Raw genomic sequence first — 24,965 nt, 5'->3', positions numbered from 1 at the left:
TTTGAGAAATGCCTATCAGCTCCTTTGCCCATTCTTTAATTGAGTTACTTGGTTTTTTGCTATTAAGTTGTTTGAGTTCTTTGTATATTCTGGGTATTAATACTTCATCAGATGCATAAATTAACCTTGTGAAAATGTCCATACTACCCAATGTGATACTACAGATTTAATGCAATCCCCATCAAATACCAATGACATTTTTCACAGAAATGAAAAAAACAATCCTAACTGTCATATGGAACAACAAAAGACCCCCAAAGCCAAAGCAATATTGAGCAAAAAAAAGCCAGAGGCATAACACTACCTGACCTCAAACTATGTAAAACCTATAGTAACCAAAACAGCATGGTACTGGCATAAAAACAGACACACAGGGCCGGCCCGGTGGCTCACTCAGGTGAGTGCGGTGCTGTTAGCGCCGAGGCCGCTGGTTCGGATCCTATATAGGGATGGCCGGTGTGCTCACTGGCTGAGCGTGGTGCGGACGACACCAAGCCAAGGGTTGTGATCCCCTTACTGGTCAAAAACAAACAAACAAACAAAAAAACAGACACACAGACCAATGGAACAGAATAGAGAACCCAGAAATCCGTTCATATACCTATAGCCATCTGGTCTTTGACAAAGGCAACAAGAACTCACATTGAGGAAAAAACTGCCTCTTCGATAAATGGTGCTGGGAAAATTGGACATTCATCTGTAGAAGAATGAAATTAGACCCATACCTCTCGCCATATATCAAACTCAACTCAAAATGTATTAAAGAATTAAATATACATCCTCAGACTATAAAACTCCTAAAAGAAGATATAGGGGAAACACTTCAGGTAGTAGGACTGGGTATAGACTTTATGAATATGACCCCAAAAGCACAGGCAACAAAAGGAAAAATAAACAAATAGGATTATATCAAACTAAAAAGCTTCTGCACAGCAAAAGAACAATTAACAGAATGAAAAGACAAACAACAGAGGATCTCTTTTTAATGTAAAAAAAAAAAAAAAAAAAATCTCCCTACATAAGAGTAACTGGTTTTTTACTATCCACTGATTGGGAAAATCTGTAACAAAAAGCTACCATGTAGGCATGGTATTTTTCATGGAATTTGCTCCAGACCAGTGTTTCTTTTAGTTCTTGAATTGCATGTATCTACATCTTCTTGGGTGCTTGTTAAAATGTGTATTCCTAGCCTCCACCTTAGTCCTACTGAGTGAGAAGGGTAGGGCCCCAGGAATGTACTCAAATTTTAAACTATCTCAGATGATTCTTAGAGAGATTTGTGTTGTCACTACAGACAAAAGAAAAAGATAGGAATTGATGTGGGGATTGTAGATTGACGGTGTAGGATGGAGAAGGAAGCAAGTAGAACCAAAAGATTTGTATGAATTGGGTCAAAGAAAAAGGAGGAATAAGTGAACAGAGGTCTCAAGATTTTTAAAAGAGGCTTATTGAATGTAAGTTACTAAGAGAATTGGAAGGATTAGCTAGTGCTCAGATCAAGGGATATTGTGGTTTATGACTTTAGTAAAAACGTGGATAACCTACTCCACATGTTAAAATCAGTTCTCTGAACTTCTTAATTCCTTTCAGTATCTCACTGCAATTCTATATCTTAGACCTTGTCTTTACTCTGATGGTTTCACATCTCATATCCTGAAGTCTAGTATTCTACTTCTTTACCTCTCGTTACTTTACTTATATTGCACATATTCTTTGAAATATATGCCAAGTTTTGTGCTAGACACCGAGGATACAATGGTGAACAAGATAGGCAGAGCACTTCCCCTAGGAAGCTAACAGTCAAATTGGAGAGACACTTACAGGTTATGCTGTGTTCTGAAGGAAATGAAAAGGGCACTGTGATCAAGAATAAATGTGGTGGAGGGACAGATAGTACTTTGGTTAGGCGATCAGAGAAGGCCACTCTTAGGAGATGACTTTCAAGTGAAAGCCTGAAGAGTGTGAAGAGGCCAGCCATTTAAAAGTTGGAGGGAGAGCATTAAAAGAGGGAATAAACAAATGTGAAGTTTCTGTAGAGTAATAATGTTTGAATGTTCAAGGAACATAGTGAATGAAAGGGAGAGTGGCATGAGTTGAGGCTGTAAAATGTATTTTGGTATGTTTAAAGCCCTTTTAAAATCTTTTTTTAAAAAAAATTCTTTGATGAATTGTGAGTTGTCCTAGTCTGTTTTCTCTCACTTAGAATATCTGAAACTGGGCAATTTATAAAGAAAAGAGGTTTATTCCTTACAGTTTTGGAGGCTGAGAAGTCCAAGGTTGAGGGAGCACATCTGGTGAAGCCCTTCTTGCTGGTGGGGACTCTGCAGAGTCCTGAGGCAGCGCAGGGCATCACACAGCAAGGGGGCTAGAGCGTGCTCCTCAGGTCTCTCTCTTCTTAGAAAGCCACCAGTTCCACTTCCATGATAACAAATTAACCCATTAGCCAATTAATCCCATTAATGATGGCGGAACCCTCCTAATCTAATCACCTCTGAAAGGCCTCAACTCTCAATACTGCCACATTGAGGATTATGTTTCAACATAGGTTTTGGTGGGGACAAACCATATTCAATCCATACCATCATTTCAAGTCATTTTTTTCCTATCTGATTTTTGTTCTTTTCCTCCTCAATTTTTCAAAAGTTCTCTATAATAATTAGGAATATCAGGCCTCATCTGTGATATGTGTCACAAATATTTTCTCAACAGTTGTCTTTTGACTGTTTATGGTGTAAGAGTTGCTATGCAAAGCAACTCTTAGTTTTGTTGATTTTTAAAAGTTATTTTCCTGTTCTTTATTTTGTTTATTTCTGCTCTAATTTTTATTATTTCTTTCCTTCTGCTAGCTTTGGACTTACTTTGTTCTTTTAAATTTAGTTCTTGGAGGTGTAAAGTTAGGTTGTTTATTTCAGATTTTTCTTCTTTTTGGATGTATGACTTTATTGCTATACATTTTCCCCTTAGAACTGCTTTTGCAGCATCCCATAAGTTTTGGTGTGTTGTATTTCCATTTTTATTAGTCTCAAAATATTTTTTGATTTCCCTTTGCTCTTTTCTTTGACCCATTTGTTGTTCAGACCATATTGTTTAATTTCCACATATTTGTGAAATTTCCAAATTTCCTCCTGTTATTGGTTTCTAGTTTTATACCATGTGGTCAGAAAAGATACTTGATGTGATTTCAATCTTCTTTAATTTGTTAAGACTTGTTTTTGGTCTAACATATGATCTATTGTGGAGAATGTTCTGTGTGCGCTTGTAAAGAATGTATATTCTGCTGGGTAGAATGTCCTGTATGTGTTTGTTAGGTCCATTTGGTTTGTCAGGTCCATTGTTTTCTTTTGATTTTTGTCTGGATTATCTATTCTTTGTTGAAAGTGGCATATTGAAGTTTGTCATTATTATTGTATTGCTGTCTCTCTCTTCCTTCAGATCTATTAAATCTGCTTTGTATATTTAGATGCTCCGATACTGAGTGTATATATATTTATAATTGTTATATCTTCTTGATGAATTGACCCCTTTATCATTATATAATGAACTTCTTTTCACAATTTTTGATTTAAGGTCTATTTTGTATGATATTAAGTATAGCTGCCCTCTTTTGGTTTCCATTTGCATGGACTATAAGCCTACATGTGTCCTTAAAACTGAAGCGAGTTTCTTGAGGGTAGCATATGGTTGATTTTTTTTTTTTTTTAACCATTCAACCATTCTATGTCTTTTGATTGGAAAATTTAATCAATTTATATTTAAAGTAATCATTGATAGTTAAGGACTTACTATTCCCATCTTGTTAATTATTTTCTGGCTCTTTTATATTTCCTTTGTTTTTTTCTTCCTTTCTTGCTATCTTTCTTTGTGTTTTGATGATTTCCTGTAGAAGTATGCTTTGAATCCTTTCTTTTATGTATCTACCATAGATTTTTACTTTGTGGTTACTATAAGACTTACATAAAACATCTTATAACAGTCTGTTTAAGCTGATAGCCATTTCATTTTGGTCACATACAAAAACTCTACCCTTTTACTAACCCCCCTTTATTTTATGTTTTTGATGTCACTATTTACATCTTTTTATACTGAGAATCCATTAACAAATTATTGTAGCAAGAGTTATTTTTAATACATTTGTCTTTTAACTTATTCTAGAGATAAGTGATTTGCATCCCATTGTTATAGTGTTAGAGTATTCCACATCTGACTATATATTTCCCTTTATCAGTGTTTTATACTTTCATATGTTTTCATGTTACTAATTAGCATTCTTTCATTTCAGCTTGAAGAGCTCCCTTTATCATTTCTTGTAAGATCATCATATTATATAATGAACTTCTAGTGGTGATAAACTCCCTCAGTTTTTATTTTTCTGAGAAAGTCTTTCTCTCTTCCTCATTTCTGAAGGTCAGCTTTGCTGGGTAGGAATTCTTGGTTGGCAGTTTTTTCTTTCAGCACTTACAATATACCATTCCACTCTCACCTGGCCTGCAAAGTTTCTGCTGCAAAATCTGCTGATAGTCTAATGAAGGTTTCTTTGTATAAGATAAGTTTCTTTTCTCTTGCTGCTTTCAAAATTCTCCTTTTTGATTTTTGACCATTTATAATGTGCGTCAGTGAAGTTCTCTTTTGGTTGAATCTGTATGGGGACCTATGAGCTTCATAGACTTGGATGTCCATATATCTCCCTGGATTTGGGAAATTTTTAGTCATTCTATCTTTAAATAGGCTTTCTGCTCTTTATCTTCTTCTGGAACTCCCATAATGTCAATAATGCTTTGCTTGATGGTGTCCCATAATTCCCATAGGTTTTGTCAACTCTTTTCCATTCTTTTTTCTCTTCTGACTGGATAATTTCAAACAACCTGTCTTTGAGTTCACAGATTCTTCTACTTGATCAAGTCTGCTGTTGATGCTCTCTATTGCATTTTTTCATTTCATTCATTATATTCATTGGCTCTAGAATTTCTGTTTGGTTCTTTTTTTATAATTTCTATCTCTCTGTTGAACTTCTAGTTTTGTTTGTGTATTATTTTCCTGAGTTGTCTACCTATTCTTTTGTAGCTTGCTAAGTTTTCTTAAAACAATTGTTTAGAATTCCTTGTGTGGTAATTTATAGGTCTCCATTTCTTTGGGGTTGGTTACTGGAATATTATTTTGGTGATATCAAGTTTTCTTGATTTTTTTGTGTTTCTTATATCCTTGCATTGATGTTTGTGCATTTGATGGAGCAGTTACTCTCCCAGACTTCCAGACTAGTTTTGGTAAGTTGTATTGGTTCTATCTATAGGGAAGGCCCAGTGGCATAGACTCCATGCAGCTCCATTACCTGAGGTCAGTGTTGGCAATGATTGCAGGGGCCCTTCATGGTTGAGGCTGTGGGTGTCTGCAGTGGTGGCAAATGTTGGAGGTATTCAGTGGTGAAGGCTGCTGGGGAGCCTCTGATCTCTTTTTGTTCCACGGGGGATGTCATGGCCAAGGGGATCCCTATTGGCACCAGGTTCAGCTTGTGGGTACCTTTGAGGTGGTGGTGGCTCTTGTGTCTGTTGTGCTGGCCCCTGTGGAGCAGCTATGAAGCCAGGGTCTTGGGCATGGGTGCTTGCAGAGTGACAGTGGCTCCAGGGTTTAGGCAGTGGCTTGTTCACAGCAGTGGTGACTCTGGTGCCTTATGCCCAGGTACTTGGAGCTGCCTTTGAGCTGGGTCTGGTGCACAGGCATGCATAGAGTGGCCACAGAGCCAGTGTTTGGAGTGTGGGCATGCACAGAGCAGCTGTTGAGCCAGGGTCTGAATTGTGGGCACACACAGAGTAGCCACAGCTCTGGGGTCCACAGAATGTACAGGGTTTTGGGGGGATGGAGGCCCTGGTTCTGGGGTATAGCAACAGAAGCTCCTTCCGGTGGGAGTGGGGAGCACAGCAGCAACTCCCTCTTCAGGGGGTCTGCAGCAGTGATGGCTCTCCTCTGTGGAAGAGGCCACTGGCACTGGTGCTGAAAAACACTATATGATCCTGTGCTGTGAAAGCTGTGGGGAGTCCACAACTGTTTTAGGGGCTGTTGAGGCCCTCAGCAGCAAAGGCTGCCAGGGTGCTCCATGGAACAGGCCACTGGGGACCATGATGGCATCTACTATGTAGCTGGTACAGATAGCCCCTGCCCTTCTTCTTTAATCCTAGTCATCTGTACATGGCCCCACTAAACTGATCTCCCCAGAGAATCTTTCTACATGACTATTCTCTCTCTCTTTTTTTTTTTTTGGCTCCACTCTTTTGGTGTGGGTTTTTAATTGGACTTGTGAATCTTCCAAGAGCTATTTTTGCTCATGGATAGCTAAATTTTTTTTTTTTTTTTTTTTGGGTAGGAGGAAGAATTGGTGCATCTCTTACTCTGCCATCTTGCTGACATCACTTTCCTATTATTTCTTCTTTAAGTGTGTGATAGAGTTTACCAATGAAGCCTTCTGGGCCTGGGTTTTTCTTTGTGGGAATATTTTTAATTACTAACTCAATTTCTTTAGTTGTTGCAGACTTTTTCACATATTCTTTTTCTTCTTGAGTCAGTTTTGGCCATTTGTGTCTTTCTGGGAATTTTTCCATTTCATCTAAAATGTCTAATTTGTTAGCATGAAATTGTTCATAGTTGTAGTAGTTAAGTTTATATTGCAAAATACACTTTGTAGATGTGATAAATTTAGGATCTTGAGACAGGGAGTTTATCTGAGCGAGTCCTCAAAATGATCACAGGTGTCCTTCTAAGAGTTAGAGAGATTTGTACACACTCAAAGAGGAAAAGGCAATGTGATCACAGAAGCAGAGATTTGAGTGATGCAGCAACAAGCCAAGGAATGTTGGCATCCACCAGAAGCTGGAAGAGGCAAAAACAGATTTTTCCTAGAGACTTCAGAGGGAAGATGGCACTGCTAACTCCTTAATTTTGCCCTACTGATACTGATTTCAGATTTCTGGTCTCTAGAATGGTGAAAGAATACATTTTTGTTGTTTAAGCCACCAGGTTTGTGATAATTTGTTACTGCAGCTACAGAAAGTAATACAGTAGTATTCCTGCATAATACTTTTTGTTTGTTTGTTTGTTTGGTTTTTGACTGGTAAGGGGATCACAGCCCTTGGCTTGGTGTCGTCTGTACCATGCTCAGCCAGTGTGTGCACCAGCCATCCCTATATAGGATCCAAACCTGTGGCCTTGGTGCTACCAGTGCTGCACTCTCCCAAGTGAGCCATGGGGCTGGCCCCTGCATAATACTTTTAATTTTTGTAAGGTCAATAGTGATGTCCCTTTTTCATTCTTGATTTTGGCAATTGATGTCTTCTCTCTTTTATCTTCATCAGTCTAGCCAAAGGGGTTAGTGAATTTTTATCTTTTCAAGGAACCAACCTTTAGTTTCATTGATTTTTCTTTTTTTTAAATCTCAATGATTTGGGCCCTAATCTTTATTTTTTCCTTCCTCCTGCTTGCTTTGGGTTTAGCTGGCTCTTTTCTTTCTAGTTTCTTATGGTGGTATATTCAGTTTTTGGAGATTTTTCTTATTTTTTAATATAGGTGTTTAATGTTGTAAATTTTCTTGTAAGCACTGTTATAGCTGCAACCTATATATTTTGTTATATTGTGTTTTCATTTTTATTCAGCTTGTAATTCTTTCTGATTTCCATTCTTTTTTCCTTCTTTGACCCATGGGTTTATTTGGAAATGTGTTTTTAATTTCCAAGATTTGTATATTTTCCAAGTTTTCTTGTGTTCTTGATTTCTAATTTAGTTTGTTCAAATGGGAGGACATTCTTTCTATTATTACAGTTCTTTAAAATTTTTTGAAATTGGTTTTATGTCTAGCATATGGTATATCCTACGGAATATCCCATGTGCATTAAAAATTAAGAGCCACGATCAAGTGGGATTCATCCCAGGGATGCATGGATGGTTGAACACATGCAAGTCTACATATGTGATACACCACATCTACAAAATCAAGGACAAAATACATGTGATTATCTCAATAGATGCAGAAAAAGCATTTAGCAAAATTAAACATCCATTTATGATAAAGACTCTCAGCAAATTAGGTATCAAAGGAAAGTATCTCAACACGATAACATCACCCTGAACGGGGAAAAGCTGAAAGCTTTTCCTTTAGGAACAAGAAAATGACAAAGATGCCCACTCTCACCACTCCTATTTAATGTAGTATTGGAAGCCCTAGCCATAGTAATCAGGCAAGAGAAAGAAATAAAGTGCATCCAGATTGAAAAGGATGAAGTTAAACTGTCACTGTTTGCAGCTGGCATTATCCAATATCTATAAAAACTAAAAGACTCTACAAAAGAACTCTTAAAGCTGATAACTGATTTCAGTAAATTTGAAGGATACAAAATCAACGTGCAAAAATCAGTAGCATTTTGTACTCCAACAACAAACTAGCAGAAAAAGGATTCAAGAAAGCAAGCTCATTTACAGTAGTCACCAGAAACCTAAAATACATAGGAATAAATTTAACCAAGGAGGTGAAAGATCTGTACAATAACTACAAATCGCTGCTGAAAGAAATTAAAGGGGACACAAAAAGATGGAAAGACATTCTATGCTCTTGGATTGGAAGAATTAACATTGTGAAAACATCTTTACTACACAAAGCAATCTGCAGATTCGGTGCAATTGACATCAAAATACCAATGACATTCTTCACAGAAATAAAAAAAACAATCCTAACATTCATACGAAACAACGAAAGACCCCCAAAAGCCAAAGCAATCCTGAGCAAATAAATAAGTAAAGCTGGAGGCATTACACTACCTTATTTCAAATTATACTACAAAGTTATAGTAACCAAAACAGCATGGTACTGGCATAAAAACAGACACTTGGACCAATGGAACAGAATAGAGAACACAGAAATCAACCCACATACTTACAGCCAACTGAATCTTTGACAAAGGCACCAAGAACATACATTGGGAGAAAGACAACATCTTCAATAAATGGTGCTGGGAAAACTGGACATCCATATGCAGAAGAAAGTTAGACTGATAACCTCTTACCACATTCCAAAATAAACTAAAACTAGATTAAAGACTTAAATATAAGACCTGTAAAACTCCTAAAAGAAAACATAGGGAAACACTTCAGGAAGTAGGACTAGGCAAATATTTTATGAATAAGACCCTAAAAGCAAAGGCAACTAAAGAAAAAATAAATGAATGGGATTATAGTAAACTAAAAAGCTTCTTCACTTCAAAAGAAACAATTAACAGAGTGAAAAGGTAACCTACAGTATGGAAGAAAATATTTGGAGACTATACATCTGACAAGGGATTAATATCCAGAATATACAAGGAGCTCAAACAGCTTGACAGTAAAAAAAAAGTAACCTGATTAAAAAATGGGCAAAGGAGCTGAACAGGCATTTCCGAAAGGGGGATATACAAATGGCCAACAGACACATGAAAAAATACTCAACATCACTAAGTATCAAGGAAATGAAAATCAAAGCCACATTGCAATATCATTCATCCCAGTTTGACTGGCTATTATCAAAAAGACAGAATAACAAATGATGGTAAGGATATGGAGAAAAGTAACCCTCCTACACAGTGGGTGGGACTGTGAATTATTACAGCCATTTTGGAGAAAAGTATGGAAATTCCTCAAACAACTACATATAGAACTGCCATATGATCCAGCAATTTCACTGCTGAGTGTATACCCAAAGGAATGGAAATCTCATGTTGAAGGGATACCTGCACTCCCATGTTTATTGCAGCTCTCTTTACAATAGCCAAGAGTTGGAACCAACCTATATGTCCATTGATGGATGACTGGATAAAAAAATGTATATATACATAATGCAATACTATTCTGCCATAAAAAGAATGAAATTCTGCCATTCTCAGCAACATGGATGAAATTAGAGACAGTTATGTTAAATGAGGTAAGCCAGGCACAGAAAGAGAAATACTGCACGTCCTCACTCATAAATGGGAGCTAAAGAAAGAAAGAAAGAAGGATACAATCATAATAATTCATTAAATTTAAAGAAGGGAAAACAGAACTGAGGCCATGAGAGGTGGGAAAGGGGGAAGGGGGAGGAGGGTTAGCAAGAAATTGGTAAAGGGCCACAAAAAATGATAACATTGTGTGATGTTGAATATAATAATTATCCTGATTTGAGCATCACATATCACATATCAGGCATTGATATTCAATACTATACCCCACATATATATACAATCAATTATGTTTCAGTAGTAATAAAAAAACCATAAAGTGTTCTAACCTTAATATAAGTTTATTTTAAAAAGATAGTTATTTTCATATTTATTATTAAAATGCCTCAGCTTTCTCTGAAAGGACAAATTTAAAAAAATATACGTATATATATTTAAAAAATATCTGCTAGTTTACATATGACTGACCCCTATTTGTCATCAAAGAAAAGGTTAGCAAATTTGGAACATTTATCTTTTTTGTAAAACCAATGTACATGATACATCTTTACATTTGCCAGCATTTAAAAATGCTTTGCTGTGAAATGTTTTCTGTGATCATTCCTCGTCCATTTGTGAAGGAGACTTTATATTCTAATGCTTAAGGTAATGTAATTGGTCAGTCTACTTAACTGACAAATGCTGTACCCTGAAAGCAAATGGTAAGCATGAGGCTGTTGATATGAACCCCACTGAGCATGAAACTCACACTTCTTCTGGATATTTGTCTCAGCTGTTTGTGCTTCCTTATTTGTTAAAGAAAATGATAAAGTGTAATATTTTTTCTTGCTACCTTAGGGGATAACCCCTGGGTTCTGCTGTGGATGTCCTTGCTTCATGGGGACAGAACACCAGAGGGTAAAAAGGAATCACTGTTCCTGAGCTTGGCAGAGAAAAAGATGAAGAAGTCCTTTTTTTGAGTTAATAATTCCACGTACCCATAACTTGCATAATAAATGGCAGGGTTTGGCCAATCAAATCAGTTAATTCTTCTTCCCAGGTAGATGATCTTGGTTTGGGGAAGCATGAAGACAAAATTTTCCCTTCTTGGCATCATTTTTATTATAATGAAATTGTTTTTTACTTATCTGTGTTTAACACCATAATGAACTTCTTCAGGGCAAGAACACTTCAAGCTGTAATCAGTGCAGTGCCTGGCATATAGTTATACCTGCATATTGGTAAATGTTAAATAATTAATGTAAGGATAGTGAGGGTTCAATTAGGGTTGGGGGTTGGACTGTTCTAGGAAAAGGTAAGTATGAGAGCTGGTGGGTTTTCAAAGAAAACTGTGAAGTGGAGGAGAGTGGGTCGAAAAAGTCATTGGGGGAGAAGTAAATACAATGTGAGTGAGTGTACAGACTTTTTAATGGAAGTACCACAAGCGATTTCTATTCAAGGTGGGGCCAAAAGTGACAAGAGATGAAAGGTACAGTGGAATTAACTGAAATAAAAATTCTCTGAAAGTTTAGGAGAAATTCTGGATGGAGTCAGAAGGCTTTATGAGGCTAGTGTTTAGAACCTTTGCTCAAGGTTCTGATAGAAATTTGGCGGAGTTGTTTTGCTGATGTTGCTGCCATTTAAGAGAGCTCTGCTCAGATGAGGAAGGAAAAGTGAAAAGGTACTAAAATGAGAGAAGAGGCAGAATTTTTGCCAGCTTGTTTAATGGTTAATTGAGCATTAGTATTCTAAAGGAATCTTTTAAATTTCCAAATTATTTTGTATTTATTGAAGTGCACGTTCAAAATGGGCTTCCAAAATAAAGGTTATCAAAACATTAGAAAGAATGAGATTCCACATTAAATAAACATGTAATATACCACAGTTTGATATTTTTGTGATGATACAGTAATTGCCACTCAGTTATCTTAAACCACAAATTAAACCATATATATAAGACACAGTAAACCAATCAGATGCAACAATAACAAAATGACCCAAGATATATAAAACAAAATTTTTCAATAAAATGAAAGTAATTGTTACATACTTTATTTTTTAAATTTATTTTATTTTTAATTAACAAATAATTATATGTATTTGTGGGGTACAGTGTGGTCTTATGATATATGCATACATTGTGGAATGATTAAATAACCCTAATTAATATATCCATCTCCTCATACATATAATTTCCTTGTGGTGAGAACATTTAAAATCTACTCATCTAGCAATTTTGAAATATACATTATTATTAACTGTAGTCACCATGCTGTGCAATAGATCACTAAAACTTATTCCTTCTATTTAAATGAAACTTTGTACCCTTTGACCAACATCTCTCTTTTCTCTATCTCCTCCTGCCACTAGCTTCTGGTAATCACCATTCTACTTTCTAATTCTTTGAGTTTGACTTTTTTTAAGATTCCACATATAAGTGAAATCATGTATTTTGGTCTTCCTGTGCCTTGCTTACTTAGCATGATATTCTCCATGTTCATCCATGTTGTCTCAAATGATAGCATTTCCTTCTTTTTTAAGGCTGAATAGTATTCCACTGTGAATATATACCATATTTTCTTTATTAATTCATCCACTGATGGACACTTAGGTTGTTTCCATGTCTTGGCTTTTGAGAATAATGATGAAATGAACATAGGAGTGCAGATATCTCTTCAACATACCGTACGTAAAAAGCCCATAGCTAATATCGACTGAAAGCTTTTCTTCTAAGTGCAGGAACACTGTGAGGATGCCCACTCTTACCATTTCTATTAAATATGGTACTGGAAGTCCTAGCCAGAGCAATTAGGCAAAAATAAAGAAATAAGAAGCATTGCAATAGGAAAGGAAGAAATGAAATTGTGTTTGCTGACAGCATGAACTTATGTATAGAAAACCCTAAATACTCTGTCAAAACCAGGTAGAACTGATAAACTCAGTAAAGTTGCAGGATACAAAATCAACAGACAAAAATCGGTAGCATTGTTATATACTTTAAAACAGAATTTTCAACACAACTAAGGATTTGTTATAGGGATTTGTTAAAAGTTAAACAAGCAATTCTTAAAAAATACAAACAGCAAAGATTCCGGGAATGTTAATGCTTACAAATAAGGCCATGTTGATTCAAGTTCAGCAAATATTCGAGATAAATGTAATTCTCATTTTTGGGTTAGATTTTTAGTGGCCCTTGCCTGTCTTCTCCATTCCTATCCTCTCTCCTCCCTTTCTCTTAATTTTACCATTTAAGTATATATTAAAATGTTTTGTAATTTTTAAAGGCTAAGCATTTTGTATAGTCACCAAAAAAAAAAAAAAAAAAAAGTTAAATACTAACCCACAAATACCAGTTAGTGATGTTACTCTGGAATTATTCACACAATTAAAACCCAAAAGCCATTTGTTTATTGCTCCATTCCAGTGTACCTGTTTCAAGGAATAAATTTCCAGTTCTTTCAGTGGCTGATAACTGAAGGAATATTGGGATACTAACAAGCAGGATTACTGGTATTTATGGGAGATAGTACCAGATTAAGACTAGAATATGGTAATGATGGTCATTTTTAGTAAGGAAGGAGATCTTGGGCCTCTTTTTTAGAAGCTCCTCTGGGTAGCAGATTTCAAACTCTGGTGTTAAAGTGGTTGTATTGGTTTTATATTTCTGTATAACAAATTGCCACAAGTTTAGCAGCTTAAAACAACCTCCATTTGCTAGCTCACACTTATGTAGGTGTAAAGTCAGGTGCAGTGTGAATAGGTTCTCTGCTCAAGGTATCACAAAGCTGAAATCAAAGTTTGGCCAGGCTGTGTGCTTTTCTGGAGCCTCTGGGGAATAATCTGCCTCTAAGTGTGGAATGGTTAATTTTAGGTGTCAACTTCACTAGATTTTAAGGAATACCTAGAAACCTGACAAAGCATTATTTTTGGGTGTGTCTGTGAGAGTGTTTCCAGAGGAGACTAGCATGTGAGGCTGAGTGGACTAGGTGGAGAAGACCCACCCTCAATATGGTTGGGCACCATTTAATCTGCTTGGGGGGCCAGAGAGAACAAAAACAGAGGAAAAGGCAAACATCTCTTTCTCTATCTGCTGGAACTGGGATACACTCTTCTCTCCCATTTGTGGACATCAGAAATCCAGGATCTTCAGCTTTTAGGTTCCAGGACTTACATCAGCAATACACCCAGGCTCTCACACCTTTGCTCTTGGACTGAGAATTGTACTATTGCTTCCCTGGTTTTAAGGCTTTTAGACTTGGACTAAGCCATACTACCAGCATCCCAGGGTCTTCAGCTTGCAGGCAGCCTATCATGGGACTTCTCAGACTTCATAATTGTGTGAGCCAATTCCCCTAATAAATTCCCTCTTATATGTCTGTATACCTGGCCTATTGGTTCTGTCTCTCTGGAGAACCCTGACTAGTACAAAGCTCATTCAGGTTGTTGGTGTAATTTAGTTCTTTGTAGTAGGATTGAGATCCCCATTTCCTTGTTGGCTTTCAGCTGGAAACTATCCTCAGCTTTTAGAGCCTACCTATATTCCTTGCTACATGGCCCCCTCCATGTTGAAAGACAATAACAGAAAATTTATTATACTTAAATGTCTTTACCTTCTCTGTCTGACCTCTAGACCCAGATTCAAAAGACTCATGTGATTAGGTGAGGCCTACCCTGATAATCTCCCTAGTTTAAGGTCAACTGATTTGGGTCCTTCATTAATTTGCAAAATCCCTGTACAGCAGCACTTGGGTTAGAATTTGATTGAATAACTGCTAGAAGGAGTGTATGCAGAGGCCATGATTTGGGGAAGTAATCTTAGAATTCTGCATACTATACTGGCCAAAACACTTTTATCTTTACTTCGAGAGAGCATCAAAGTAAAGATGCTTTTCTACTTATGAAGAGGTTATGTCCCAACAGCCCACTCTGAGTTGAAAATATTGTGTAAGTCAAAAATGCATTACCAGCTAGCCACCAAGAAAAAAAAAAAAAGAAAATTCATCTGATACATTTAACCTAGCGAACGTCGTAGCTTAGCCTAAGCTACCTTAAATGTGCTCAGAACACTTGCATTAGCCTACAGTTGGGCAAAATCATCCAACACAAATCGTATTTTATAATGAAGTGTTGAATATATCATGTAATTTTTTGAATATTGTACTGAAAGTGAACAACAGAATGGCTGTACTCATCATTAACGTATACGGCTGAAAGTATACTGGGCCTGAAGAATGTTTGAAGCATTGAACTAAAATTAATTGCTGGGTGATGGGATGCTACAGCAACAGGGTCATCAATTTCTCTCTCTTCTGATAAAGCTCAAGAATAGCTGGTAGGGGCTGGCTGGATAGATCAATTGGTTAGAGCATGATGCTGATAACCCCATAGTCCAGGTTTCGATCCCTGTGCTGGCCAGCTGCCAAAACAAACAAACAAACTAAAAAAAACAATAGCTGGTAGAAGGCATGGGAGCATTCACACTTGGTGGTTTAGCAGGTGGAGTGTTCTTCAGGAAGATACCAAGTTTTGACTATACAATTTGTATTATCTTTTCATTGTAAATTTCTCTATAGCAAGAGCATACTGTATCTGCCTGTCAGCTCTTGCAAATCTCTCATAAGAATGTCATCCATTTCTTCCAAGATCCATATCCCACTGCTGATAGTAGCAAATGTCTCTGCCAGTTTCTTTGCTGTGAATTTTCTTGGTGCCTTGGGTATCACTTCCTTCTCTGCCTCAACTTCACTTTTTCTTCCCCCATTTCCATCAGCTCCTCACTGGAAATCTCTTCAGCCTCGGTGCCTTCAAGCTTATGAATATCCTCTCCATCAATGTCCAATTCTAGCTGTTTCCCAAGCACTAATATCTTGTTTGTTACTTACTATTTCATCAACAGCTGAGTCTTTGTTAAATTCTTTGAATGTGTTTACTTATGGCTTCAAAGCTTTCTTCCAAGTGCTGTTCATGCATTGCACTTCCCATGCACATCTTCCCATGCTGCAGTGATGTTCCGGATAGCAGTTAGAATGTTAAAACCTTTTAAAAAGTCTCCAAATGTTGAGCCACATTCAGCCACCTCAACAACTTGCACAAACTTCTGGTGTAAATAGTACGCTTTGAACTCACATTTTGCCTTGATCCATTGGTTGAATGAGTGTGGCTGTATTGGGTGGCAAATACACAATCTTTATATTGGGATATGTGTCATCGATATGCTGCAGATGCCCTGGAGCATTGCCTAAGATCAGAAAAATCTTACATGGGATGTTGTTTTGCTTACAATATTTTCTTGCCTGCAGAATAGAACAGTTCAAAATGAGTTTTCAAAGAATGCTGATGTCATCCAGGCTTTCTTGTTATGGCGATAATAAATAGGAATTGTATGCTTGCTCACATTCTTGAATGCTCTAGGGTTCTCTGAGTGGTAGATTAGGAAAGGCTTTAATTTGAACCCTGCAACATTTCCTCCCCAAAGCAGCGTTACATGGTCTTTGAATGCCTTGAATTCTGGCATTGTCCTGGACTCCTCATGAATGTATGCATACTCCAGCATATGCTTCCAGAACAAGTTTGTTTCATCGACATTAAGCATTTGTCCTGGCAAATATTTATTACCCACAATTATCCTATGCAGCTCTTCCTTAAAAGCTTTGGCACCTTCAGTGTTGGCACTTGCTTCCTCACCACTGAACTTCACATTATGAAAATTATGATGCTTTTTGAAGAGTTGGAAGAACTCATGACTTGCTATAATCATTTGCATATACGTAGGATCACCAGCACACTCTTTTAGCATATCAGAAAGACATCTTGCCTTAGCCTGGATCATCAGTAGACTAAGTGGTATGTGCTTCTGCATCTGGTCTTCTGTGACATGACAAGTAATTTTTTTATATCATCAATCGGCCCAGCTCTTTTCTTTGTGATGACAGTGGATTTAACTGATGCTGGTGATTTCATTGCATCACTGATTCATTTCTAATCCTTTAAGATGGTTGAGATTGTGAAAGTCCTAACTCACATGTGATGGCCATTACTGGCTTGCCGTCTTCCTGCTGAGCAATTACTGTTGATTTTAGAGTAATTGTGCCTTCCTCTTCTCAGTAGGAGCAGGAGACACAGATGGGCATTTTGTAGACATGATGAGATGTGAAAACACAGTATCCCAAAACCGCTGGCAAAACAGTACACTGTAGAGTATTGATAGCTTACCCTCCTGATTGTGTGGCTGCTTGCTCACTGCCACTGCCCAGCATAATGAGTGAGTATCGTACTGCATATTGCTAGCCCAGGAAAAGATCAAAATTCGAATACAGTTTCTACTGAATGCATATCACTTTTGCACCATTATAAAGTCAGAAAATTCTAAGTTTGGGGAAAAATTGTGAGTCTATAAACATATTGATCTGCTGTAATTTACATGTGTTGCCTATAGAATTTGGGTGACTTATGAAAATCATAGGATTAGATGAAATTTCTCTGGAAAGTAGTCTAAAAAGACTGAGAAGTCCTTTTTTCTATATTTACTCATAAGTTTCAGTGACTTGATAAAACAAAATGACTTTTAAAGTTTCATGAAGTTTATATTTCAGGACTGTATCAGAAAAAGAATATTGCACGTATTTTCTTTTTTTGCGTAATCTCTAATTTCACTAAAGTCAGTCAGTTGAGTCTAATAATTCCACATGGGTGCATAATTTTTCCAAATATATTTGAACCTGTGTATTCTCAGGACCAAAACTGTATTGCTGAATTCAATTGCAAACTTACAAAAATAGCGTTTTAAAAGGAATCTTAATGTCTTTTTCTTTCAGCTACAATAGAAAAGATCACAGAGTAAATATCTGAATAATACCGATTTTATCATATCAAAATCTTTTTACTTGTTGAATACAGTTAATATGAAGTTGTCAAAGCAGTTACTCCTAAATCCCTAACAGCATGATGTGAGGCGTTTTCCTTTCCATTCTCTAGCACAATACCTGAGTAAATGAACTTCTGTCTCCATACTGAGGCTCCTTCTGAATTTTCTCTGCAGATGTCTAATCCATTTTACTTGAAGCCTTACATGTAAATATAATCTTCTGAAATAGCAGAGAATGGCATTAGGAAATGATGTCTACATAGTGTTTCGATATATAATTCGTCTATATAATAAGTCTCAAAATCAGGCAGACTGGTTTCTCCTACTTTATTCTTCTCTTAAAAATTATTTTGGCTGTTTAGTTGCTTTGACTTACCTTATAAATTTTAGAATAATCTCATCTGTAGTCTACAAAAAACTTGCTGGCATTTTGATAGGAATTGTGTTAAACCTGAATATCAATTTGGGAAAACTTGACATCTTTACTATGTTTAGTGTTCCAATCTATGAATACAGCGTGTCTCTCCATTTATTTAGGTCTTCTTTGATTTCTTTCATTAACATTTTGTAGTTTTCAGTACAAGTCCTATACATATTTTGATTGATTTACACCTACGTATTTGCTTTGTTTTTTTGAATGATTGTAAATAGTATTGTATTTTGAATTTCAGTGTCTACATCTTTATAGCTGGTATGTAGAAATAGTTAATTTTTTATGTTTATCTTGTGTCCTGTGCATTTGCTGAACTCACTTATTTCCAGGAGGTTTTTTAAAAAATAGATTGCTTGGCATTTTCTACATAGACAATCATGTCATCTGCAAACAGGGACAGTTTTATTTCTTTCTTTCCAATCTACATGACTTTTCTTTTCTTTTCTTGCATTATTGCACTGGGTAGAACTTCTAGTACTATTTTGAATAAAAGTGGTGAGAGTAGATGTCTTTGTCTTTTTCCTGATCTTAGGAGAAAAGTATTCAATTTTTCAATTTTAGCTGTAATTTTTTATAGATGGTCTTTATCAAGCTGAGGAGGTTTCTGTATTTTTTTCTGAAAAAAAAAATTTTTTTTTTTTAAACCGTGAATGGGTACTGAATTTTGTTAAGTGCTTTTTCTGCATCAATTGGTAAGGTTATGTGATTTTTCTTCTTTAACCTGTTAATATGTTGGGTTGCATTGACTGATTTTCAAAAATCAATTCAGGCTTGCATCCCTGAAATAAATGCTACTTTGTTTCCAACAAAAAACTACAAAGCGTGCAATGAAACAAGAAAATATGTGAATATGCCCATTCACAGAAGAAATGAACAAAAATTGTCCCTGAGGAAGCATAGACATTAGAATTATTAGACACAGTCTTTAAATTAACTGTCTTAAATATGCTCAAAGAGCTAAAGGATACCATATATAAAGAGATAAAGGAAACAAGGAAAATGAAATATGAGGAAATAGAGAATATCAATCAATAAATAGAAACAATAAAAATGAACTAAAATTCTGCAGCTGAAATGTATAATAACTGAAATGAAAAACTCATTGAAGATAGAATCAGCGAACTTAATTATAGGACTATAAGGTCTCCCAGGTTCCCCCACTCTCTTTCTGTGTCCTGACCAAAAATCACAGAGTGCCTCATCCCTCTGTGACCAGCCAGCTGTAGGTTCCTTCTAGCAGGCTTGAAACAAAACCAGAGCCCTGAGCATTCCCAAGATCTTATAATGGTGTCTAGGTTGTTGCAAATACTGAAAGAAACTGGCCCTGGCCCTGAGTCAAATTCTTTAAACCCTTGTATAAACTTAATACCCTGACCCCTTCACTGCAGAGATACGTTGGTAGAACAACTCTTTCTGTCACTGTCTGTCATGAGGATATTTTGCAGCACTCTGTAAGTAAGTTCCCCTAAAAAATGTCCAGACTGATCACCCTGGGATTTAGTGCTTCTTTCTTTGAAATCTCAACTTGCCCCATCTTGGTATGGTTTGGGGCACTCCTTTGTAGGAACTCCCCTGCTGCTGCTTTTGGGGAGATTCCAGCTATGGGTTTGATGAGATAACACAAGGACATTTGAAATGATCCAGTCTGAGGAGCAGAAAGAAAAAAAAGGAATAGAGTTTAAGAGACCTGTGGGACAACTTTTAGCATACTATCATATGTTTAATGTGAATCCCAGAAGGAGAGGAGTGAGAGAAAAGGACAGAAAGGTTGTTTGAAGAAATAATGGCCCCAAACTTCCCAAATTTGATAAAATATACATCAAAAAATCTACACCTCCAAGAATCTCAGCAAATTCCAAGAAAGGTAAACGCAGAGATTTCCACACTGAGACATATTATAATCAAATTGTCAAAAGCCAGTTAAAGACAGTCTTGAAAGCAGCAAGAGAAAAGCAGCTTGTCATGTACAATGTCTCCTCAGTAAGATTAAAACCAGATTTCTCATCAAAAACCAAAACCATGGGATGAAATTTTTTAAAGTGCTGAAAGAAAAAAACTGTCAACCATGAATCGTATAACCAGCAAAACTATCCTTCAAAAATGGAGAAATTAAGACATCCCAGTTAAAAAACAACCACAAAAAAAACACCTGAGGGAGTTCATTGTTAGTAAACCTGCCCTACAAGAAATGTTAAAGGGAGTCCTTCAGGTTGAAATAAAAAGATGCTAGACAGTAACTCAAAGCCATACAAAGACATAAAGAACTCCAGTAAAGTTAATTGCAAAGGTAAATATAAAATCCAGAATTACTGTATTTTTGGTTTGTCACTCTTCTTTTTATTTTGATATGATTTAATAGACAAATGTGAAAAACAATATTGTAAATCTGTGTTAATGGGCACACAGTTTTTAAAGATGTAATTCGTGACACTAATGACATAAGGGTGGGATGGAACTATATAAGAGCAGAGTTGGTTATTCTATTAAAGCTAAGTTGGTATCAATTCAAACTAGATTATCATGAATTTAGTATGTTAATTGTAATCCCCATGGTAATCACTAAGAAAGTATCTTAAAAATATACACAAAAGAAAATAAGAAGGGAATCAAAATGGTATAGCACTGTAATCTACACTTCATTTATTTTTTCTCCCAATAAGGCCATTTATGGCATTTCCACCCCCCCCCAGTACATGATCTAGTCCATGATCACAGTGTACGCAGTTGTCATATCTCTTTAGTCTCTTTTATTTATTTATTTATTTTATTTATTTATTTATTTTTTAATTTTATTTTGTCGATATACATTGTGGCTGATTATTGCTCCTCATCACCAAAACCTCCCTCCCTTCTCCCTCCCCCCCTCCCCCCCAACAATGTCCTTTCTGTTTGCTTGTCGTATCAACTTCAAATAATTGTGGTTGTTATATCTTCTTCCCCCCCCCCCGGGTTTTTGTGTGTGTGTGTGTGTGTGTGTGTGTGTGTGTGAATTTATATATTAATTTTTAGCTCCCACCAATAAGTGAGAACATGTGGTATTTCTCTTTCTCTGCCTGACTTGTTTCACTTAATATAATTCTCTCAAGGTCCATCCATGTTGTTGCAAATGGCAGTATTTCATTCGTTTTTATAGCTGAGTAGTATTCCATCGTGTAGATGTACCACATTTTCCGTATCCACTCATCTGATGATGGTCATTTGGGCTGGTTCCAACTCTTGGCTATTGTAAAGAGTGCTGCGATAAACATTGGGGAACAGGTATACCTTCGACTTGATGATTTCCATTCCTCTGGGTATATTCCAAAGAGTGGGATAGCTGGGTCATATGGTAGATCTATCTGCAATTGTTTGAGGAACCTCCATACCATTTTCCATAGAGGCTGCACCATTTTGCAGTCCCACCAACAATGTATGAGAGTTCCTTTTTCTCCGCAGCCTCGCCAGCATTTATCGTTCATAGTCTTTTGGATTTTAGCCATCCTAACGGGTTAGATGGTATCTCAATGTGGTTTTGATTTGCATTTCCCGGATGCTGAGTGACGTTGAGCATTTTTTCATATGTCTGTTGGCCATTTGGATATCTTCCTTAGAGAAATGCCTATTTAGCTCTTTTGCCCATTTTTTAATTGGGTTGCTTGTTTTCTTCTTGTAAAGTTGTTTGAATTCCTTATATATTCTGGATATAAATCCTTTGTCAGATATATATTTTGCAAATATTTTCTCCCACTCTGCTGGTTGTCTTTTAACTCTTTTAATTGTTTCTTTTGCTGTGCAGAAGCTTTTTAGTTTGATATAATCCCATTTGTTTATTTTTCCTTTGGTTGCCTGTGCTTTTGGGGTCGTATTCATGAAGTCTGTGCCCAGTCCTATTTCCTGAAGTGTTTCTCCTATGTTTTCTTTAAGAAGTTTTATTGTTTCAGGGTGTATATTTAAATCCTTAATCCATTTTGAGTTGATTTTAGTATACGGCGAGAGGTATGGATCTAGTTTCATTCTCCTGCATATGGATATCCAGTTATCCCAGCACCATTTGCTGAAGAGGCAGTCCCTTCCCCAGTGAATAGGCTTGGTGCCTTTGTCAAAGATCAGCTGGCAGTAAGTGTGTGGGTTGATTTCTGGATTCTCTATTCTATTCCATTGGTCAGTGTGTCTATTTTTATGCCAGTACCATACTGTTTTGGTTATTATAGCTTTGTAGTATAGCTTAAAGTCAGGTAGTGTTATGCCTCCAGCTTTATTTTTTTTGCTCAGCATTGCTTTGGCTATGCGTGGTCTTTTATTGTTCCATATAAATGTCTGGATAGTTTTTTCCGTTTCTGAGAAAAATGTCTTTGGAATTTTGATGGAGATTGCATTGAATTTGTATATCACTTTGGGTAGTATGGACATTTTCACTATGTTGATTCTTACCCATCTTCTTGTATCCTCTCTAATTTCTCTCAGCAGTGGTTTGTAGTTCTCATTATAGAGATTTTTCACGTCCTTGGTTAACTCAATTCCTAAGTATTTTATTTTTTTGGTGGCTATTGTAAATGGGCAGGCTTTCTTGATTTCTCTTTCTGCATGTTCACTATTGGAGAAAAGAAATGCTACTGATTTTTGTGTGTTAATTTTGTATCCTGCTACTGTGCTGAAATCATTTATCAATTCCAACAGTATTTTTGTAGAGGTTTTAGGCTGTTCGATATATAGGATCATGTCATCTGCCAACAGGGACAGTTTGACTTCATCTTTTCCAATCTGGATGCCCTTTATTTCCTTCTCTTCTCTGATTGCTCTGGCTAGTACTTGCAACACTATGTTGAATAGGAGTGGTGAGAGTGGGCATCCTTCTCTAGTTCCTGTTCTTAAAGGAAAAGCTTTCAGCTTTTCCCCATTCAGGATGATATTGGCTGTAGGTTTGGCATATATGGCTTTAATTATGTTGAGATACTTTCCCTCTATACCTAACTTATAGAGGGTCTTTGTCATGAATGAGTGCTGAACTTTATCAAATGCTTTTTCAGCATCTATAGATATGATCATATGGTCCTTGTGTTTGAGTTTATTAATATGGTGTATCACATTTATTGATTTGCTTAAGTTGAACCAACCTTGCATCCCTGGGATGAATCCCACTAGATCGTGATGAATAATTTTACGTATGTGTTGCTGTATTCTGTTTGCTAGTATTTTAGTGAGGATTTTTGCATCTATATTCATCAAGGATATTGGCCTGTAGTTTTCTTTTTTGGTTATATCTTTACCTGGTTTTGGTATCAGGATGATGTTTGCTTCATAGAATGAGTTTGGGAGATTTGCGTCCGTTTCAATCTTTTGGAATAGTTTGTAAAGAATCGGTGTCAATTCCTCTTTGAATGTTTGGTAAAATTCTGCTGTGAATCCATCTGGTCCTCGGCTTTTCTTTGTTGGGAGCCTTCTGATAACAGCTTCAATCTCCTTTATTGTTATTGGTCTGTTCAAACTTTCTACGTCTTCACGGTTCAGTTTTGGGAGCTTGTGTGTGTCCAGAAATTTATCCATTTCCTCCAGATTTTCAAATTTGTCGGCGTATAGTTGTTTATAGTAGTCTCGAATGATTCCTTGTATTTCAGATGAATCAGTTGTAATATCGCCTTTTTCATTTCTAATTATTTGTTATTTGAGTCTTCTCTCTTCTTTTTTTTGTTAGCCATGCTAATGGTTTGTCAGTTTTATTTATCTTTTCAAAAAACCAACTTTTTGATTCGTTGATCTTTTGAATTGTTTTTTGGTTTTCAATTTCATTCAGTTCTGCTCTGATCTTAATGATTTCTTTCCATCTGCTAACTTTAGGTTTGGATTGTTCTTGTTTTTCTAGTTCTTTAAGGTGAAGTGTTAGGTTGTTCACTTGCCATCTTTCTATTCTTCTGAAGTGAGCGTTTAATGCAATAAATTTTCCCCTCAATACTGCTTTTGCAGTATCCCACAGGTTTTGGTATGATGTATCATTGTTTTCATTAGTTTCAATAAATTTTTTGATTTCCTGCTTGATTTCTTCTTGGACCCATATGTCATTAAGTAGAATGCTGTTTAATTTCCATGTGTTTGTATAGTTTCCAGAGTTTCGTTTGTTATTAATTTCTAGTTTTAATCCATTGTGGTCTGAGAAGATACATGGGATAATTCCAATTTTTTTGAATTTATTGAGACTTGATTTATGACCTAATATGTGATCTATCCTGTTGAATGATCCATGTGCTGATGAGAAGAATGAATATTCTGAGGTTGTTGGATGGAATGTTCTGTAGATATCTGCCAATTCCAGTTGGTCTAGAGTCTTGTTTAGATCTTGTGTTTCTCTATTGATTCTTTGCCTAGATGATCTGTCTAATATTGACAGTGGGGTGTTCAGGTCCCCTGCTATTATGGCATTAGTGTCTATTTCCTTCTTTAGGTCTAATAGAGTTTGTTTTATAAATCTGGCTGCTCCAACATTGGGTGCATACATATTTATGATTGTTATGTCTTCTTGATGGATCAGACCTTTTATCATTAAGTAGTGTCCCTCATTGTCTCTTTTTATGGTTTTTAGTTTAAAGTCTATTTTGTCAAATATAAGAATAGCTACTCCAGCTCGTTTTTCTTTTCTGTTTGCATGGTAAATCTTTTTCCATCCTTTCACTCTTAGTCTGTGTGAATCTTTATGGGTGAGGTGGGTCTCTTGTAGGCAGCAAATAGTTGGGTCCTGCTTTTTGATCCAGTCAGCCAGTCTGTGTCTTTT

General features: G+C 36.4%; 1 protein-coding gene and 1 pseudogene across 1 annotated transcript in view; one reads left to right on the top strand and one right to left on the bottom strand.

Annotated features, from left to right (window-relative positions):
- The window catches only part of C2CD6 (C2 calcium dependent domain containing 6), a 93,090-nt gene that overhangs the window by 1,934 nt on the left and 66,191 nt on the right, over nt 1-24,965 (top strand). The gene's annotated exons all lie outside the window — the stretch shown is intronic.
- LOC134388932 (inactive ubiquitin thioesterase OTULINL-like) lies at nt 14,757-19,757 on the bottom strand (annotated as a pseudogene).

This window comes from Cynocephalus volans, chromosome 1 (genome assembly GCF_027409185.1).
Source record: "Cynocephalus volans isolate mCynVol1 chromosome 1, mCynVol1.pri, whole genome shotgun sequence".
Lineage (NCBI taxonomy): Eukaryota > Metazoa > Chordata > Mammalia > Dermoptera > Cynocephalidae > Cynocephalus > Cynocephalus volans.
The sequence above is the reverse complement of the archived record's forward strand: the minus strand, read 5'-3'. Positions and strand labels throughout refer to the sequence as shown.